The following is a 21117-nucleotide window of genomic DNA, read 5'->3' on the forward strand; positions in this document are numbered from 1 at the left end:
AACACTTGTCACAGAATACATCTACAACATTCTCTTGACACTAGACTACAACAAAAAAAACTACACCAAAAAAAAAGAAGAAAGGAAAAGCCCTGCAAATGTGTTTTCTTAGTTGCATTAAATATGCTAGTCCTAGCCCACTCATATCTGCAGTGGCTATTATTATCATGTATTTCCACATGTAAATGATTCACCTTTTTATATTTAAAAGTTTATTACCATACTATTTCTTTGGGACTGAAGTTAAAACCTAATCCAGTATTTACAAAAATTTATTCTCTTCAGTATGTGGTAGAAGCTTTGGCTATCTTAATGTCTGCCTTTTCCCACAACTCATTAATTGAAAAGCTCCTACTTGAAAAGCATTAAGTATTCTGAAATCACACAGATTTCATTTCCAAAAATAGGAAAGAGAAGTACCTACCAGGAAAACAGACATCAGCACATGCACTTACTCTCTCACAACAGTGCAGCCATGAGCTTTTTTGTCATCTAGGTAATACAGAGATGTCCTCGTACCACAATTCCTGCACTCTGAGAATAGGCTTTCCAAACAGTTTATGGGCTTACTGTATTTGAGTAGCAGTGTATTCATCACTGAACAGCTGGAGTTTTGCCCAGGAAAACAAACTACATTCTATAAGAAGAAGGACACGATGATTAGGCCTTTCATATCCCTCTCATGTTGAAAATTATGGAATTATCAGAAAACTGTAATCATGAAAATGTTAAACTAAGGAGAATGTATTTTTGCAGCAAATGAACTTAATTATGTTTACCATATTTGGGCTCAAAGTTGGCTGGCAATTCAGTCTGTATATAGACAGAAATATCTGATTCACTGTCACAGGATATGAATAAAGCAGAGCAATCCAGTGTGAATAACAGTCTCCCTCCTGTAACAAAACCAAACATCAGTGCAAACATAATACTCCAAAAGCATTATATAATACTATTGTAAATAGCAATTTCATAAATAGTAGTAGCTGAATAGTTTTAACTAATTCTAAAAACCATTCTTGAACTAGATTTTTGCAACAGGACACTCTTGGAACTGTCAAAATGCTTCATTTCTAACAAATCTTTGTTTTCTAGTAAGATTACGTAGAACTAATTTCTGTAGCTGATGAAGGAACAGTGGTGACAAGTACTTTTAGATCATAAAGATTAAAAAAGTAGAAGCAGTAGCATGCATACTATATTACCTTTCCTGATTTTCTTCAAATAAAAAGCAGCTGTTTGTGCGTCTTGGGCACAGTATTCCACTCCTCATTAAGACCAGAATTTGTAAGTCTTAATTAAATAAAGATGAGATTTTTCAAATAGGACTAACTCATCCTGTATAGGTGAGGTCATGACATAATTAGTTGTAAGATCCAATGTATGTAGCACCCTTTCAGTTTAAAAACCTTTAATATAAGGCAAAGGGGGGGCGAAAGCTATAATGGTTTGGGTCAGAGGGAACCTTAAAGATCACCTTGGTCCAACCCTCAAATATAGCCCAATCTCAACAACTGTTAACATTTCCCCCTTCAAGCTTAGCACTCACTTAGTTGTTCTGTTTGCTTTACACAGCAGACAGCTAAAAAAATCCTTCCCCAAGTTGCTCAATCTTCTGCAAATGCTATTAACAACTGATGCTAACACAAGTTAAGCACCAGAGACAAAAGGATTTTCCTCTTGCCCTACTTCAGCAAGCCTCTGTGTGCCACCCCACCTTCACCACAATGGCAACGACTTAGCCCTTTTGAGACTCCAACATCTAGTACCTTCCATTAGATGCTTCAGTAATCCTGCTTTCTATTTCAGTCCACGGAATAATTTGTTGCCTTTTATCCACACAATGTAAATGTCAAAATAGGCCACAGGTCAACTTAAAAAGCTGCAGACTGAAGGAACACTACAGCAATTTTAGGTCTTCTCCATCCACTCCTTAACACTGACACAGGTCTGAGAAATTTCTGGGCTTAAAAGTAATTAGTTACTTGGGTTTTGCATTTTACACGTTCTTTCTTGGAAGGCTAGCTTGATTATTTTCCTTTTCCAGAGAAAAGCAAGGATTTTCATATTTTAAACAGACTACTGTTTTCCTGCTTCTTTAAAGACCAGAATTAATGTTCTTATCAGTGCTTTAGTTCTTTCAATACAAATAGGTTTACATATTTGGAAAGTATTTTTTATATCTAGTGTAGATGCTACCAAAGAATATAAATAACTTCACACAAGAGCTACTTGCTAACAAATGCATAGATGGAATTCTGCCGGCACGCCTCAACAGCACACACAGCCTTTCTAGCTTCCGGCTTTAAGCTGCTACATTAAGTATATGGCATGGAAAGGCACACAACAGTCAAACCAATGTTCAGATAAATACTGATGTGATCTGACTGGTGTAATATAATTTTTCCTTTAAAAAAAGTGAACTGTTCTTTGGTTAAAATTATTAACTAAAAACTCCCAAAATATTTCCCAACAAAATTATTGTTAAATAATAATGAATTCTAATTTGAAAAATACAATGCACACTCAGACCACCTTACCACATCCTGAATGTAGAAGTACTGATTTTTTTATGTAAACAAGTACGCCCTCAATCATGAGCATGATTTGTCACCAGGTCACTCAGGTCACTGAGTTGTGCAAGAAATTTGCAAAGGATACAATAGGATATTTATGCTGGTATAATAATATAATAACAACTTGAAAGATAAACAGATGTACTGTTTTAATCCATAAAAATTACAATGATGTAATTGACAGTGGGATTGAGTGCGCCCTCAGCAAGTTTGCCAATGACCCCAAGCTGTGTGCTTCAGTTGATACGCTGGAGGGAAGGAATGCCATCCAGAGGGACCTTGACACACTTGTGAGGTGGGCTGGTGCCAACCTCATGCAGTTTAACCATGACAAGTGCAAGGTCCTACACCTGGGTGGGAGCAATCCCAGGCACAGCTACAGGTTGGGCAGAGAAGAGATTCAGAGCAGCCCTGAAAAGAAGGACTTGGGGGTGTCGGTTGCTGAGAAAATGAACATGAGCTGGCTTCAGGGTGAGCTCACAGTCCAGAAAGCCAACTGTATCCTGGGCTGCATCAACAGTGACAGAGCACTGGAACAGGTTGCCCAGGGGGGTTGTGGAGTCTCCTATGTTGGAGATATTCAAGGCTCGCCTGGACAAGTTCCTGTGTGATGTACTCTAGGTTTCCCTGCTCTTGCAGGGGGATTGGACTAGCTGATCTTTCGATGTCCCTTCCAACCCTTGGGATTCTGTGATTCTGTGAAAAGGAGCGTGACCAGCAGGTCGAAGGAGGTGATCCTGCCTCTCTACTCTGCTCACGTGAGACCTCACTTGGAGTATTGTGTGCAGTTCTGGTGTCCTCAACATAAAAAGGACATGGAACTGTTAGAACAAGTTCAGAGGAGGGCCACGAGGATGATCAGGGGAGTGGAGCACCTCCCGTATGAAGACAGGCTGAGAAAGTTGGGGCTGTTCAGCCTGGAGAAGAGAAGGCTGCATGGAGACCTCATAGCAGCCTTCCAGTATCTGAAGCAGGGCTCCAGGGATGCTGGAGAGGGACTATTCATTAGGGACTGTAGTGATAGGACAAGGGGTAACGGGTTGAAATTTAAACAGCAGAGGTTTAGACTGGATATAAGGAAGAAATACTTTACTGTGAGGGTGGTGAGGTACTGGAATGGGTTGCCCAGGGAGGCTGTGAATGCTCCATCCCTAGCAGTGTTCAAGGCCAGGTTGGATGAAGCCTTGGGTGATGTGGTTTAGTGTGAGGTGTCCCTGCCCGTGGCAGGGGGGTTGGAACTAGATGATCTTAAGGTCCTTTCCAACCCTAACTATTCTATGAATTATATGAATTAATCTATTCAGTAAAAATCAAACATCTAGAAGCAAACTGGAGACTTAAGCTTAGACTTTTATTATTTGTTAGATCTTTCTGAAAATGAGTGTCCTTCCCAAAGCACTAGTGCTAACTGTCTACATTCACATGTATGTATCTGTGGAAGATTCCAGCTCATACCTAATTAATCCCATGAAATACTTCTCAGTATTCATTAACAGAGCTGAATTTTGTTCACAAATGAAGACTAGAAAGAAACACTTAAAATTTTAAGTGCTATCTTCTGATGTGTTAATTATTCTTAGAAATTATTATTAACATGAAAGACTAGGTTTACATTAAATGATGCTTAGGTGATTTAAGCCATGCTGACACTCCTTCCCAGTAACTTATGTTGAGAAAGCTTTCAGCTGCAGAAATTGTGACACAGTGAAGTTCTTTAAGTCAGAAGACCCTGCAAAGATGCCAAATACTTTTAAGCAAGGTTTAAATACCAGCTGATGCATCTATTACAGATCTGGCCAGACCCCTTTCAAATACATATCTTAAGTATTGGATTCAGAAAAAGTGACCTTTTAGCCACTGGGTCTGTTTGTGCAGAGGGCATGCTGACTGCCAGGACCACCCCACTGGTCCAAGCACTGGCCACGACTAATCTGGCACCAAGAAGTGATGGTGAGGGTAAGGCTACAATATAAAACACTAAGGATCAAGGCAATTTCTACTTTACATATTACTACAAACACACACAGGCACCATTTTTAGCCACTGTTGGATTCACCTCCCTTCTCCCCATCCCCCAACCAGGCTCCAAACCTTGAAGTAACCTTGTTCTGTCCCCCCACCCCCCCGCCCTCCCCCTGAGACAGCTCCATGCCTGAAACATAACCTCTAATCTTATCTTCTATTTCTAGCACACAATTCACGACCCTTATCCCAATTTTTTAAATTAAATATCCTCCATGTTGCAGACTCTGCTTCCTATAGTCAGGATAGCACACAGTATGTCAGAATTTCTAACCATATGTTTCTTGTTGAGGACAATTTTACAACACTTTTAAGAGCATACGTACTGTATTTACGCAACATAGGTTTTAAAAGCTTTCTTTGAGAGAGAGGTTTTCAACACTACTGTCAGTACTCCACTGCAATGAAAAAGCTCTGTTCTTTAGAAGGTTTAAAGACCTTAAAACACAACAGATCTGTATATCAGGGCAGTTTGCAAAGCAAAGCATTAATTTCCAGCGATTATTGATACTTGGAGAGTATCTGTGGACATCTGTGGACAAGTCTTACAGATTACAGGGGTTTACTACAAAAGAAGCCTTCTCATCTGACACCATCTATTTATGAGACAGAATTTGCTTAAACTTGTTTGTTTTTTCACAACAACAAGATATGTTGTTTCTTTGCCATCAATTCTGTAACATTTCTTACACTAAACAAACCAAAATAGAAGTGTCTGACTCAACCAGATGTCTATCTAGGTCACAATGGTAAAATTCGTACTTTTCATTAATTAGCACTATCCATAAGTCTCTTTCATATTTTTATCAACTGTACACAATTTATACAGTTGCTACAGCAAAACATTCCTCTGTGCACAAACTGTCCCACAAAAGCACTTTGATACAGAACAGCTCCTGAAGAATGAAAGAATATTTTTCTGTCTCTGAAATACTGAAAAACAAGAAGTTTCCACAGTGCGTCCCAAGTCTGGAGGCTGCAGCCTGACACAGCCATGCCCTCTCAGAGCTGTGCAGTTACAAGTACACGTCTGCGGTGTCATGAGCCACACTCATCTGCCTACCCCAAACCAAGCTATTTCAGTCCCAGAAAACACAGAGGGTGGAGGAACATCTGTCACTGTTCGCCGGCTGCATGCTTACCCTGCAGAGAGGAACTGATTCGGCCACTGTGTGTTAGTGAATGCCTTCACTTACATGCAAAGTTTAAAAAAAACAAAAGAATAAAAAAGGGAATTACACTGTACCCACATACCAAAATACTTAAAATGCTTACACCAAGCTAGTAGTTGAACCTTGCAAAACAAGACCAACTATACTGACAGGACTTTCTGTTGATCAGTAAGAAAATTAGTCAGACTAGGATGCTAATAGCAAAGAAACATCTGCTGATACTCCACAGAACTACTTTCTAACTATATTTTAAGATATAATCAGTCATGGGCCAACTGGACCCCATCAGCAAAATTAGGAAAGGAGGAACAATACTTGAAGATAGACATTAAGTGTTACAATATGTTTTCTTGAATTTATATACATCTTATAAACGTAGTTTACAATAAATACAGCTTGTTTCACACTGGTCTGCACAGTCAGTTCTAGCAAATACCATTAGCTTGTTTTAGTTTCTCTCTCCCACTCCTTCAGCTTCCATCCTGTTCTCAGCAGGGCATCAATTGAATTTATTGGTAGGTCCACAGAAACTGAATAGTGCAAGTGGGAGGACAGCCTTAAAGTAGGTAAGTGAACATAAATCAGGCTAGAGAAAAACAAATACAAGAATTTTTAAGGTAGCAGAGACAGATTTTGAAGTGACTAGGAAACAATAAATACAGAAACCCTGAAGAGTCATCTCATCAATATACTTACCAAATCAATTTATATTACGAAGTAAAAGTTAGCTTAACATGAGCCATGCAATCAGCAGCAGCCCAACATCAGATTCATTCCTGGGTGGCTACTGGGGGAGTAACAATGCTTTCTTTCTTTACTTTAGAAAAAAAAAATTTACATTGTAAACAGAAATGTCAGGACTGCCTTTCCATCAGCAAAAAGACATGCTCCGTATTTTGAAAGGTAACTTCACTGAGTCTTAAGAATCAATGTTTGAAAGCTCCTCCACACCAGCCCAAAGTGAGGACTAGAAACACCTCAAGAAAACCTCACTAAGATTCTCATGTCAATGAGTGACAACCACAAAAATTCATTATAGCACTAGGAAAATATTTGCCAGTATGTTTTCAAATGGATACTGTTATTGAAATGGAAAAACAGTATCACACTACCACTGTCCAACAACCCAACTCTTTCAAAATATTATATTCGTTTAGAATTTTATTACTATGGTGTCCATAAAATACATAATTAAAGAACTAATGTAATTGTTGATGTAAATATAATCTTAAAAAAGTTTTTCCACAGTCTCTGCCTTCAGTATGAAAGTTACAGAAGCCATTTTAAAGTTCTTACTGAGGACAGCATTAAGGTCTTTACTTTTCAAAACCGTTTCCACTCCGAACTTTCATAAATTTGCAGGAACACAGTATAGGTGGGTTTAGTTATGTAAGAATATTCTTCATTAGTCATAATGAATGAATCATAGAACAGTTTGGGTTGGAAGGCACCTTCAAAGGTCATCTAGTCCAACACCCTGCCATGGGCAGGGACATCTTCAACTAAATCATGTTGTAAATCAAGTACGTACCAAAGTAAATCCACAGTTGACACCATTTTGAAATCCTTACTTCATAGAGCAAGGGCTTCTGGAGTACAGCTGAAGGCTGCAGATGCATACTAATTTGTGCCTTAATTTTGAATAAAGCATGCAGTAAACATTCTAAGTTTAAACAACCCTTTTAACATGATAGTTTACATGAAACATTCAAATTACTCAATGAGCATCTGAAAAAAACATCTAAGCTTACAAAAATATAGCGATTCTTTAAAAATTTCTGAAAAGAAATTCTGAGAAGGATTTCTGTAAAATAATGCCTTCCACTTACAGCCCTCCAGTATCATCAGGTGAAGTCATCCTAGTGCTAACAGCAATGCTGCTACTACTGCTCTCAGTACTGAAACGTAAAGAAATGAATGCTGACCATCAGACTGGGCTATTGTTTTCTTTGGTATTTAACAATATAGTTCTTAATTTAAACAAAAATAATTTAACAATTCCATTTTAAATATTAACTATATCAACATGATATACAAGAATATTAACAAGATCTTGTAAACTTTACATTTAAGATAAAATTAGTGGACAAACAGACAACATGTACCTTCTGACCCTCTGCTACCTGCCATAAACTGCCTCCACACATCTGACTGAACCCTCATGCAGCTTCTGTGCCAGGGGAGCCTGCAGCCTACTGTGAAACACACCTTCCTGCAAGAAACCAAGCACTGCAAATCAACACCTCAAGAACCACAGACAGAAATATTCTATTTGAACACAGATCTCACCTAAGATGTTCCTACATCCTCACTACTTTCAGATTCTTTCCACCCCAGTGGAAGCATCACATAGCAGCTGTGGCGGCTTTTGGGCAAAACTCAATGCCCGATCTTACTCCATAATCAGTATTACGGTAACTTCCTCATACACATCTGGAAAAGGTGTGTGAAATTTTTACAAAGGCAAAAAATTGCATCTGCTTTAAGAGATACACCACAGTAATAGACCCCCACAGAACAATTAACTGTGGAAAGAACCCTGCTGTTAGATCTTAAGATCTCAGGCTCAAGCTTCCACTGTAATCCTATGGCATGTTCTCCATCTACTGATAATACATCTTCTTCCACATTTTTTTCCCATTAAGCAAGCTCTGACAAAAACCTTAAATCATGTACTGTGCTCCTGAATTACTGATGGCAGCAGAAAGAACCAATCACTACTGCACAATCAAACACAACAGCTAACACGCTTTTGCAGGAACAACTGTATCATTCCTGTTCTTCAAAGTAATACACAGAAAAAAAATAGAAAACTCTGTTCCTACTACTACTAATATTCCTTCCAAGGCTTGTAAGGATCTTGCATTACTTCCAGAGTTACTCCATTCGGCAACTGCAATTTCTATATTCTGCATAAACCTACAATACGTATCTGCAGGAATCTCTCAGGGAACACTACAATGAATAAACACAGGCATACGATGTTCATTTTCCGCATTTTCTTTTCAAAAAAACTGTTATAACATCAAGTTTGTATTTACCTGCAACTTTTGAACACTGAAAACATATCTTACTTTCTTGCCTTCAATTCATTAACATTGATCCTATTTTCAATTTCTTTTTCTCACTCCAGCAAACTTAAAAACCACAGTATTAGACATGCATCCTTACTGCTTACTGAGGTATATATATATATTTCTTTTATTCCACAAGTAATTCAAAACACGTATTTCCTGCATACACCTAGCAATACCTGTTACATGTATATTACAGGCTTTATGTTCTCCTTAAATTCAATTAAGTTGAATTTCAATGAGTCATTTTCTCAAAATTTGCATTTTAGAAATAAATAAAATAATTACCTTCCTTCAAAGTGTCCAGTAACACCGTGCAGCTGGAGCAGACCACACGACTTTCTGCTTTTATTATTTTATTAGGAACAGTGTGTTCTAAAGTCAGAACTGAGACTAACCACAATCATGAGTATTATTTGATACATCAAGGGATTTTTATCCTCAACTACCACTCATGTATTCATGGGCAGCAGAAGAGTTCAAACAGTGCACAACACTGTGTCAGCATGTCAGCACTGTGACACTGTGCCGTGTCAGCAGCATGGACACTGACACTCACACCAAAATGAATTTGTAACAATAGGAAATCTTTCACATTTTCAGCTTGGCAGATTCCTCTCCCCATCTTTCAGGTAACATTCCAATCCTTATAGTGTACTACATGCAAATAGGAGAGTTTTAAAAGTGAACTAAGTGTAAAACATAACAAAAGCAGTAAAAGAATTAAAATAATTACAGGGAGAAGAGGAGAATACTGAATTCACCAGCATAATAAAGTTAATTGTGGGCTTGGAAATTAAAGTGATGGTTTTCTTTACAGTAAATCAATATAATTATATTCAAAAATTAGATTAAACTGTATTTTAGGGCTCTCATACAATATTAGTAAGGCACCCTACAGCTTTTTGAGTTACTTTATGCATATCAGCAAATTGCTCTAAACAGTACAGCCACTTGTAAAATGGAGTCTCATCCCCTCTTATAACTAATATATTATCCTCTGTCCTGAATAGAACATTATTCCATGGACTGATTTTCATACTTTTCAGGCGATTATGCTGGTATGCTTTGCCTCTGAAGTTGAAACACATAAACTCCATTTATGGAGACATTTTTTTGTTCATAATTTGGACAATGGATTGTCATTGGTCAGAAGTTGTACTCATTCACTAATAATAAAAAAATTTCAATGTTATATTAAGCAATCTATACTAGTAAGCTCTTAGAAGACAACTACTCAAAAAAATATATACTATTAGGCTCCTAGATCATAACTACTTTAGAAAAAACATCAGTTAAGAATCTTGTGGCATCTAGATTTTTACCACACATCAATGCTGTAAAAATCTGGCTATTTCATGAATAACAATCTCAAATCTGGCACACATGGTAAACGAAAAGTTTTTTTTTACCTAATTATTTTTTAATTTTAAAATATTACATTGAGCACTATTAATGATTACTCATTGCATTCATGACTATGAGCAGCTGCTTTGCTATGTTTCTTACCTTAATCTTCATTATAAAGGTATTTAAGAAGAAACCAAAGCCTCTGAACAGAGAAAAGACAACAAACAAGAAAAGAAGAAAGCAGAAGGAAAGGCATCCCAGTGTCAGCGCAAGGAAGCTACAAGTACCTGCCACACAACCTACTGCTTACCACCAGCCCAAGGTGAAGCAGTATCTTCTATATGGAAGAAATCAGTTTTAGAACAAAAGAAGTCACTAGTGAAAATAAAAAACAATTCTTCCTCTCACATCAACTACAAAGCATCAATTTCAAGGTATTACTTCTTACCTAAAAGATACAGAACACCCTATGAGTGCTGGAATACACAACAGTTAAGACAATGGTACCTTGCATTTGAGGTGACATACTGATATATGTAAGTCAACATGTCAAATGCCTCCCCTCTGAAGTATATTCTACAGCTGCAATTGTTATCCCCTGCTTTTTTTCCACAATATTAAGTGGGTCTTCTGAAATCACCAGACTTGGACTATTTCAGATAGAGTGCTGTCCCTCACAACAGTGTCTTTTGGCCAAAATACTTTACACTGTTACAGGCAGATAACAAGTGAAAGCCAATGAACTACAGGTTGTAAGTCAATGATATGACATAAAGAAAAGAAGAAAAACACCCTCACAATACAAACCTTTAGAGGCAGCTAAATAAGAAGTAAGAAATCCACTAACTCAACAGTGCTTTGAGGCACTATCAGGTTTTTTGCATGTTACCAAGCATTATAATCAATATTCACACATAACTTGTTGTGTAATATTTGCCCCGAGTCTACTATTCCAAATTACACCAGTTTAACTTTGCTTACATTAGAATTCACTTCAGAGAAAAATATTTCATATGGACATAGTGTGCAAGATGCCCTGCATTCATATTATAATTTATTCCTCAACACACTGAACTGAGTCAAAATACAGCATTTTGTAACAAAATACAGCATACCTTCCCATCTAGTCTTGTAACTGAGGACTGTATCACCTACAAAACCTAAAGTTAAAGGAAAAACAGCGTAATTACGTAGTGTAGAAAATTTCCATAAACTATACTTACCCTTGTTTTTCTTGATGTATGATTTAATGTGCAGTGAAAAACAAACAACACAGTAGAGATGAGGAACTCATGTTCCAGAATATGTATAATCAAACAGCATTATGCAAAGACAACAATATATTATTTCTCTAAAACCACAAGAATTTTTTAAAAGAAACTGCTAAACCAATTTCAGAATGAAATACAGATGCAACTCTTCAGCAGAAAGTCACAACTACATAATTTTCTCCTGTTTCAGGATGCAACTAAAGTATCAGTAACAATATACTGCATCAGACAGAGAAAAGCATCCACTGGCTGCACTGTGAAGCTAAAAAAAGCCCATAAAAATGTCAATGTCTCAGGAAAAAGAACAAACAAACCACAACTTAACATCAAGTCAAATTTTAACAGTCGTATTTGCAGTAGTCTTCTCCATCTCCCACAATGCACAAAGTTGAGGGCCATGAGGGCCATTCAAGGGGAACAAACACACAGCAGAATAATGTTGAAATACAAGAAACTGCAGAGGCTAGACAGACATTTGCCATCAATAATCCTCCAAGTATAAAGGACAGAGCAGTACATAATAAACCACAAACAATAAGAGGGTAAGAACAGGCGATTCTGGAGAGACCAATAGCAACATGCTCATCTACAGGTATTTCCTCAGAAACTGACTTGAGAAGTTTAGTTTCAAGACACACTAAATTATGACAAAACCCCCACATGTCAATGTACTGCACAAGCAACAAACTCTGTGCAGCTGTTTAAGACAAGTTAAGCTTAATAGATTGTTTCTTTAAAGCCAGAAGAGCTATTCATCCATGAACAATGTTATCTGTAAGCCACAGCAATTCAATACTCCCAGCATTTGGTCCAACGATGTGTCTGATTAAAGCATACTCTTTAGAAAAGCAGCCAGAATCAAAGACGCCGTTAAAGGTTTTGGAGCAGTAACTCCCTGACATCTGACCAGCAAGAACGTAAATAGATTCAGTGACAAAAACCCATTCTGACAGCATCTACGATTTGAAAAGGACCTCTGCAGCCCTCATGGTCACTGTGATACAGAAGGCAGAGCGAGAGAAGAGCTAGAATCTTTTAACACATGTTCAGGGAAAACATAATTAAAAGGCAAATCACGGTCTGTTATTAATTTGTCTGACTGTATCAGACAATCCTAATCAGAGCTCCTAAAACCCAACTGTTCCAGAAACTGAAATAAAACAAAAAAAAAACAACAAAAAAAAAGAAGAAAACACCAAAACCACAAGCAATCTCTTTTCCTGCTGTGTCTTCAAAGGAAGAAAATGCACTTTTTCCCAAAAAACATTTCCCTAAATCTTGTGTGTCAACTACAGATTTACTCTTTCATACCAATCCATCACCAGAAAAATGTAACATTCTTATATAAAAACAAAAAATGTATCATTAGCGGTTTTCAACAGATTTCATGTCCAGCAGCATCTACAGAGCAATAGATTTCTGGCCACAAAACCGTGAAACAGATTATTTTCAAAACAGCAAAAGTCAGATGTACCACCTTTTCACATGGATAAAGTAGTAAGTGCACTTGACCAAAGACTGTCCAACTAGACCACCTGCTGTCCTATAACCTAAGTTACTATTTAAGTTCTAAGAACAAATATTGTACGGACATTTAAATTAGGGTTTATAACTTGAAATTGTAAAACACCTTTACTAAGAACAACTTGTGAACAAACCCAAGTTAAACTCAGGGCCAGATTTTATACAAATTTCACCAATTACCAAAGCTGTAACAAGATAACTTCCCTAAAACTCACTGGTTTTTTGGAGCTGAAACAAGGTCAAAGTGCTGAATTCAACATCACAATCCATTGCCCTGCAAATTATTGCAATGTTTAGACAAAGAAGTTCATTATGAGATCTAATAGGATTGCTAGAGAGAAAATGTTTCCATTCTTTTCCTAACAGAAGCACAAGTTGGACAGAAATTCTGGAAGCTCTTTGAGTAAGCATTCTTGCAACATTATAGAATCATAGAATAGTTAGGATTGGAAAGGACCTCAAGATCATCTAGTTCCAACCCCCCTGCCATGGGCAGGGACACCTCACACTAAACCATCTCACCCAAGGCTTCATCCAACCTGGCCTTGAACACTGCTAGGGATGGAGCATTCACTGCCTCCCTGGGCAACCCATTCCAGTACCTCACCACCCTAACAGTAAAGAATTTCTTCCTTATATCCAGTCTAAACCTCTGCTGTTTAAATAAACATTATTTTAAGACAGGACCATGCAGATTCCCAGGATCACCATACATGCTTTTTTTCCCCCACAGCTTTGTTCTAACAATTGGCATTTCCTTGGAGCACCCCATACAGCTTTCAGCAGCAGGTAAGTCTCTTAAGAAAAATAAGCCACTTGCCTTAATTTAAGAAATACAATTTTTACTTAACCTACCCTGCCCTTGCATACATAAACTTCAGCAACTTCTCTTCAAAAAAAGAGCTAAAACAGAACTGCAAGTTACCATACTACCAAAACCTTACTCTTGCTTATATCGTAACTTGTGTACCTACATTGGCAGATAAACAGTTCAGCTGACCTCCACTCTGAGTTAGCTAAGTACACCTACAGTTTGTTCTCTGCAGGTGAAGAATGTACAAGTACTCACTTAAATCTCCACTTTCCTACTGGCAACAGCAGCACCTGGCAGTCTTGATGACTTCATCGGCACTACCCCAAACTCAGTAAACCAAAATTCCAATCACTAACAAATCTTACTGTTTGGTTTGGGTTTTTTTTTCATTTTTTCCTTTTTATTTAATAAAGATTTTAGCTTTTCTAAATGATACATGCATATTAAGCAGTAGACCTATTTTTCAGCACCATATTATAATTATCAATACCATCTGCTTGTAAATGTCCATCTCATGTAAGAAAAAGGGTATACCTTATTACCTGATTATTTAAATATTTGCAACCTGTGTTGCTTAGCCAAAAAAATCTCAATATCTAACTACGTCTTTGGTAAGAGGCTAAATAAAGTTTATTCTGGAGCTGTGAAACATGTGCTGATGAAACTGGATTCTGTAATAACATATTTGCACAGTTTTAGTTAACACTATTCTACAACACCTGGCCTTCAACTGCTGCTTGGACAATAAAGTGCAGTCCACTCAACAGCCGGCCATATTGCTATTCTTCCTTCCCACCAAAAAAATCTCTTATCTTCAGAATCCTTCCATCTTGGACTAAACACAGGTGCCTTTAACAAATGCTGAAAAATTGCATTCTTTTTTATCTTCATCTGACAAACATGATTTTTTTATGAGCATGTGGAGATGACAAATTCACTCTACATTGAAGATACCCTACAAGATGCATGCAGAACGTGTGGATCTGAAAGAATAAATTTTTTAGGTAGCCTTTTCCTCCATGCACTCTTTCCCCTTCTACATAATACCATCTGGGCCAAGACTTGCAAATAGGATTCTGAGAAAAATTTTGAAATACTCAATAAAAAGAAGTTACATTCCTGAAATCTTTTGGAGGCTGGCATAGAGTTACATGTACCCAAAGTGATCTTTGCCCTGTGATACTTGGTCTTTTACTCAAGCTGTGAGGATGTAGACACAAGAAAAGTCTTTTAACAACAAGAAGGGTATTCCTGGGTATGTCCTTTCCAGTCATTACAGCTTTCACTGGGTTTCAGCATTTCTGTTATATGCTGGGCCACAGAAAAAGAATGCCAACCTTCTTCAGGATGAAACTGTCAGCTTTAAGTATTTTTAAGGAACATTTGAAAATACTACTTTGTACTTAGACCCTAAGGAACCACACTTAAAAGATCCCCAGATTTTTCTGGAATGTGACCTGTAGATAATCAGGTGCTTTATCTTTCTCCAGGGAAGCTCTTGTGCTTGGACTCGAACTGCTCTTCTAAGGCACAGTCAGGCATCATACTTACATGCTGATAAAAACTGTACAGAGTGCTGGAAGGAAATGCCAATTGTTAGAACAAAGTCCTGAAAAAAAAAAAAGCATGTATAGTGATCCTGGGAGTATGCATAGTTCTGTATTACAGAAAATCTGTAATCACTTGATTACGGATTCTCTAATCTGTACAAAAAAAGCAGGAAGACCAATTTTCATAAACAACAACAAAATAAATACCTAGAAATATTTCTCTGAAGATCCTGGTATCAGATGGACTATGTGAATGCGCTTACTTTTACTCCAGTAAATCCAGAGGAATTCACAATACTATCCAGAAACTCACAAGCATAGCAAATTATCACAGTGAGGTAACCTACTTGGAAAACTGAAAACACTGTTACTGTTAGGATTGAAGACAGATTTCATTAATAGACAACTCTCACATGGATGCCTGTGGAGAAGAGGAGGAAAGGTCCATTACAGTCCTTTCTTCCTGTTTAAACTGAGAAGTACTGTTCAATTCCTGGATTGCAGATTATGCTGCACAAAGCCTATGTTTTCTGTAACTGGATGGTGCCATTCAAAGTCAACTTTGAGTGTACAACTAAACAAGAATCACACCTAAAATACTGTTATTAACCAACACACAAGTCATGTCAGGAAAAAACAAAACCAGAATATCTAAACTTGAGAAGAGGCGGCTGACAAAGTGGTACATAGATCTCCCTGTAGAGGTTTTCCAAATAATCTATTTTTTGCAGTGCTATTGTCAGAAATGCTTACCAGAAGACTTTAGCATCTGACAAGTACCTCACTGAAACATGACTAGATAAACAAACCAAGGAGAGTCCCATTGACAGAAAAACCCTAACCACTTGAAAAAGCAGAAAACTACTAGGAAAGCTAGAAGCAAATGACAACAAAGAGGGAGTACAGCTCTGTTGCAAGACAGTGAAAATCTAGGTAGCCTTAAAGAGAGAACATGCAATAGTCATTTTAAAGATAAAATTTTATCATTAACATAAGCAGGAATTGGTCATAATTGTATTGTAAAGATTTTTCCTGAAGAACCATTTTCTGATGTGACCCTAGAGTAAAAACACACAAGGTAAAAATTTATTTTAAAGACCAAATAGCCGCTTTGCAGCAAAAACTTTTTAAAGATGTTGTTTTGGTTTTTAGCAAATACAGCAAAAATTCTATTTACTAGTGCTACCATGTTTTCCTATGAAGACTTTCCGTAGAAAGTCTGTCCTTAGAAGGGAGAGCATTTATTTCCTTTATGAAAACAGTTCTTCAAAACAAAGCCCTAGAACATCCCACATCAAACTTGATTTGTTTTAATAAAAACTTGTAGTAGGTTCTTGCCCTGATAAGCTGTTGTATGTTATCATTAGACTGAAGCCAATGTATTACCGATGGTATGCAATACAACAGCTGAAAAAATGTCTGACTTGCTATAAAGGCTCTTGAGCATGCTTAAAGCCTCCCAGATACACCCATACTGACACACAGACATCTCACGATCTCCCTGTCACACCTGGAGTACTTCACATTCCCCTTTTTATCTGGGGAACTTATTCAAAGTTAACCAGCATTTCTAGACCCTCTATTCTGCTGTTCATTCACCCCCCCCTCCCCCCACTTTCTCTTGTACTCCAAGGCTACTCCAACCCAGATCACTGGACCTGATGCAAAGTTTAAGAACTTAATAGAACCAGACAGCTCAATCCCCCAAATTTAACTTATCAAAACACTAATCTTCATTAATTACAGCAAAGTAAGACAAGATTGGTTATTTCAAAACCACAGTTCTCAGAACAAATTGTCATATAATGCCAGAAGCACTTCAAAGTGGATACACACCTCATTAACACCAACATCATAATTTTGAAGTTTCATAGAAAAAAAATCATTTTTTTTAATTACTGTTTTTGCAAAATTCAAGGACTGAACCAAAACGGTTTATTCACAGAACACTAGGAGACTGGGATTGTATCAGACCAAATCAGCAACTAACCTGCAAAACAGGATTTGTTAAATAATGCCTCTACTCCCCATACACATTCCTTAATAATTTATCTGGGGGCAGAAGGGATGAACATCTACACCCCTCCTGCCATAAAATTATCCTGAGGTACACAAACAGCAGAAGAGAAGAAACTCATGGCAAAGCCAGAGGCACAACAAAACACAGCTACTAACTCCTTCTTAGTGAATTTGGAACCCACCTTTAACAAATTTGGCTTAACTTTCAAAATATTTTTTTCATCCTACCAGGCAGAACTTCAGATTTTTGTAGATATCGAGAAACAGTACCTTCTATGGTTTAGATCTGCAGTTCCTGCAGAGCACATGACTACCTATGGCATGTTACTAATACATTGCTGCTACTCAAAGGCCAGTGAAGGTTAAGAAACACTAAAGCAGACATACCACCAAGCTCTAGGAGGACCGTTGTTGTACTGTAGATTTTATCAGTCCTAGCAGAGTCACTTGCCCTCTGAGCCAGCCCCAGCAAAATGTTTTGTGATGAGGTTACCCATGCTGCTGGAAATGTCATCTTTCATGTATGACATAAAACCCCTTCTGTAGCTACTAACAATACCCTGGCATTGTTTGCAACACGTAGGGTGTTGGTCTGGCTAACATCCAATTCCAGTAATAATATTCTATCTACCTACAGTAACCACAAGAAGATATTCTTCATTTTCAGCCCCAAGTGGTTTTGCAGCACAGCAGCAAGCCCTTAAAGAATTGCCATACTTCACTGCAAGTTCTGCATTTCACTGTGCATTTATCTGTCTGCACAGATCAGGCATTTCTCCAAAACTGTAGAAACACCTTGAGATTACTGAGAATAAAGGAGCTCTTTTCATACAGCACAATTAGTCATATCAGCAGTGATAGCTATTTTGAGCAGCACCCATTAATCACTATCATTAGCAGGATTTCTGGTGTACCAGTATTCATTGTTCCAAGAACAAAGTCTTTTCCCATTACAGTACTACTATATAAACAAAAGCAGTAGCACAATTTCTCTTGATGATCTTGTTTTGAGTAACAGAAGACAAGTGGCAGCACTTAAAACTACAGTCAATTCAAGGTGTAAAGGGAAGATCACTTACATCTTATAGCACAGCAAAAATACAGTTCTTTTGCTGTAAAATAAAATCAGTTGTCATTTGTACACTTGGGAAAAGGTGCTGAAAAGTAATAAATAGCGAGAAGTGGAGAAGCTGATTCCCAAGAAGTGGAAGAAACCTAGACGTGTCTTTTAAACATGTGTAGCAAGTATTTTCACATTACTTTCTATGAAGGACTACTTATTTCAGAGTCTCAGAGGAGACTTTTGACTAGAAAAATATTCCTTATATACATAATTACTAGTTTCCTAACACCTCATAGTAACTCCTGTTTCAGAATGAGAAACCAACAGGATTTATGCCTTACATTGACTTAGGAAGCAGTACCACCAGATACATGGAAAGCAGTGGCTCTGTGCTGCTTCCTACACAGTTCCTGACTCCCCAAAGGTTTCACAAAGCTGCAGAAACATACATGTTGACCTGAAACACATGTTCACAACCACAGATTAGGTGAAGTCCTTCCTTCTAGTAGGGAAAGTAAAGAACAGAAAATAAATGAAGAAAACAAAACCTTGTACAAGTCTTGAACTGGAAAACCAGCAACTCTTCACAAAAGAAGTGTCCAGCTTATCTCCTGTAGAAATGTTTCCCAGTACAAGACTCCAGCCAAGCACAAAACTGAGTTGATTCCCATGATACACAAATAGCACCTGTGAACATACCAAGACAGGCCAACACTCCTGATCCCATGAGCTGCATACCAAAACCTTCATGGGGCCAGGAGCTACATGACACATACCTCAGAGAGGTGAGGGAAGGGAAGCATTCCTCAGGAGCCTCAGCCACCCTTTGCCCATAGAAAACAACAGTTCCTCAAGAGCACCACTGCCCCTTTGCAAGACAGCACTGAGTGGAAAACTGACAGCAACATTTTCCCCAACATCTTGATCTGAGATTATTCAACAGCCACAAGAGCAGTTACAAGATGTGGTGCCATTTTGGGAACCAAGCACCAACCTTCTGCCAGTTGCATATGCCCCTGGGAGCCACAGGCTGAGGGACTCTTCAAAGCCAAGCAGTGAACTGCGACTACACACACCTGATATACGCTGCTCTTCGAGACACCCCGACTCTAAACCCAATAATAACAGTGGCTGATTTATACCTGTAACAAGGTTTATAATCTCACATAAAACGAATGAGATCTTTTAACTCCTTTCAAATTTCTAAGCCAATATCCACCTGATAAATATATACCTGCCCCACTCAAACAATAAGACTCCTGAAGCAGGGAAGAGAGAAGGTATAGTAGTGAAGTTTTCAGCTACAGCCCAAAATGAGCTACCCTCTTGTGCTTGCAGTTACCATGCGGATACAACACATGAAACATGAGGGTAGATAACAACAAACAGCACTCCCAGTCAACATCAGGTGAAACACCGTGCAAGCGCAACCCACTGCAGTGGCCAAGAAGGAGAACCCCCTGCCCACAGGCCTTCGGGCCGGGAGGCGCGAAGAAAGCCCACCGCGGGCACCGTGGCGAGCTGTGCTTTCGGGAGCCCGACGCTACAGCCCTCCCGACGGGCAGGTCCCGCCGGCACCGCCCGGGAGGCCCGAGCGGACAGCGGGGCCGCCTCACCGCGCGGGCCGGACAGCGCCGCGCCGCCCTGAGGCGAGGCCCCCGCGGCAGGGTCTCTCTGAGCGGGCCGAGCGCCCCGGGAGGCCGCGGGTCACTATTTCGCAGGAAGGTGCGCAGGAATTCCCGCAGGCGCAGTCCCAGCCGCGCTCCACGGGCTGCCCGCACTCGGGTCACGGCGGCGGGAAGACGAGAGGTACGGGGGTGGGGGCGGCTGCAGCCTCGCCACCTCCCCGGGCTGCGCGCCCGCTCCGCGGTTGCCCCTGCCGCCACAGGGCCAGCCCAGCTGCTCTGAGGGAGCGCAGCGACAAGCACCGGGCCGCACCCCGGGGCACCGCCGCCGCCCTCCCCTCGGCCGGGGCTCCCCCCAGACACCGCCGGCGGCTCCTCCCAGCCCCTGCCGGTGCCCCCAGCCGCGGCCCTGGGGGCGCTTCCCCGGGCGGCCGCAGGGCGCTGGCCGCTCTCCTCCGCTCCCCGTGCCTCTCGGCCCCCGGGGAGGGAGGAGCGGCGGTAGCGCCGTCCATGCCAGCCCGGTGCCTCGCACCGCCATGGCCCTGCCGGCCGGGCTGCGGGGCTGCGGCCGGGGACAAGCCCTGTCCGCGGGGTCAGGGGGAGGCCGCCCCCGCCGCGGGAGCACGGGCTCGGCAGCGGCGCTCACTCACCTGCCCGCGACAGCCCCCACCGCGCGGCCAGCCCCGCTCTGTGTACTCCGGAAACGGTGGCTCCTCCGCCGGGCGCCGGGGAGGGGCCGGGCGAGGGGGCGGGCGGAGCCGCGAGTGACAGCGGGAAGGGGAAGGAGGGAGAGGGCGGGCTGCTGTCGGCGGAGGGGTGAGGGAAGGGCAGGGGGCGGTGGGGGAGGAAGCGGACAGAGCCGGCACCGGGACCCATGGGGCGGTGGGGCCCCCGGGGACACGGATGGTGTAAGGGGACGAAAGGAAGCGAGGCGGGCGGCGGGGTTATCCCGTTGAGAGGGTGACGGGGACCGCCCGGGACGGGCTGCGGCTGTGAGGGCGCAAGGGAGTGAGGATGCGGCACGGCAGGGCAGGGTAGAAGTGGAGAAGGAAGAAAA

General features: G+C 40.2%; 1 protein-coding gene across 1 annotated transcript in view; it reads right to left on the reverse strand.

The window, feature by feature from the left end:
• GARRE1 (granule associated Rac and RHOG effector 1) overlaps positions 1–20757 on the reverse strand; it is a 69124-nt gene extending 48367 nt beyond the window's left edge. The window contains exon 1 of the mRNA XM_034073027.1: positions 20711–20757. The gene's annotated coding sequence lies outside the window, so the exon portion shown is untranslated. The remainder of the gene's footprint in view (positions 1–20710) is intronic.
• Between the last annotated feature and the right edge of the window lie 360 nt (positions 20758–21117).

Source organism: Melopsittacus undulatus, chromosome Z (genome assembly GCF_012275295.1).
Source record: "Melopsittacus undulatus isolate bMelUnd1 chromosome Z, bMelUnd1.mat.Z, whole genome shotgun sequence".
Taxonomy (NCBI): Eukaryota; Metazoa; Chordata; class Aves; order Psittaciformes; family Psittaculidae; genus Melopsittacus; species Melopsittacus undulatus.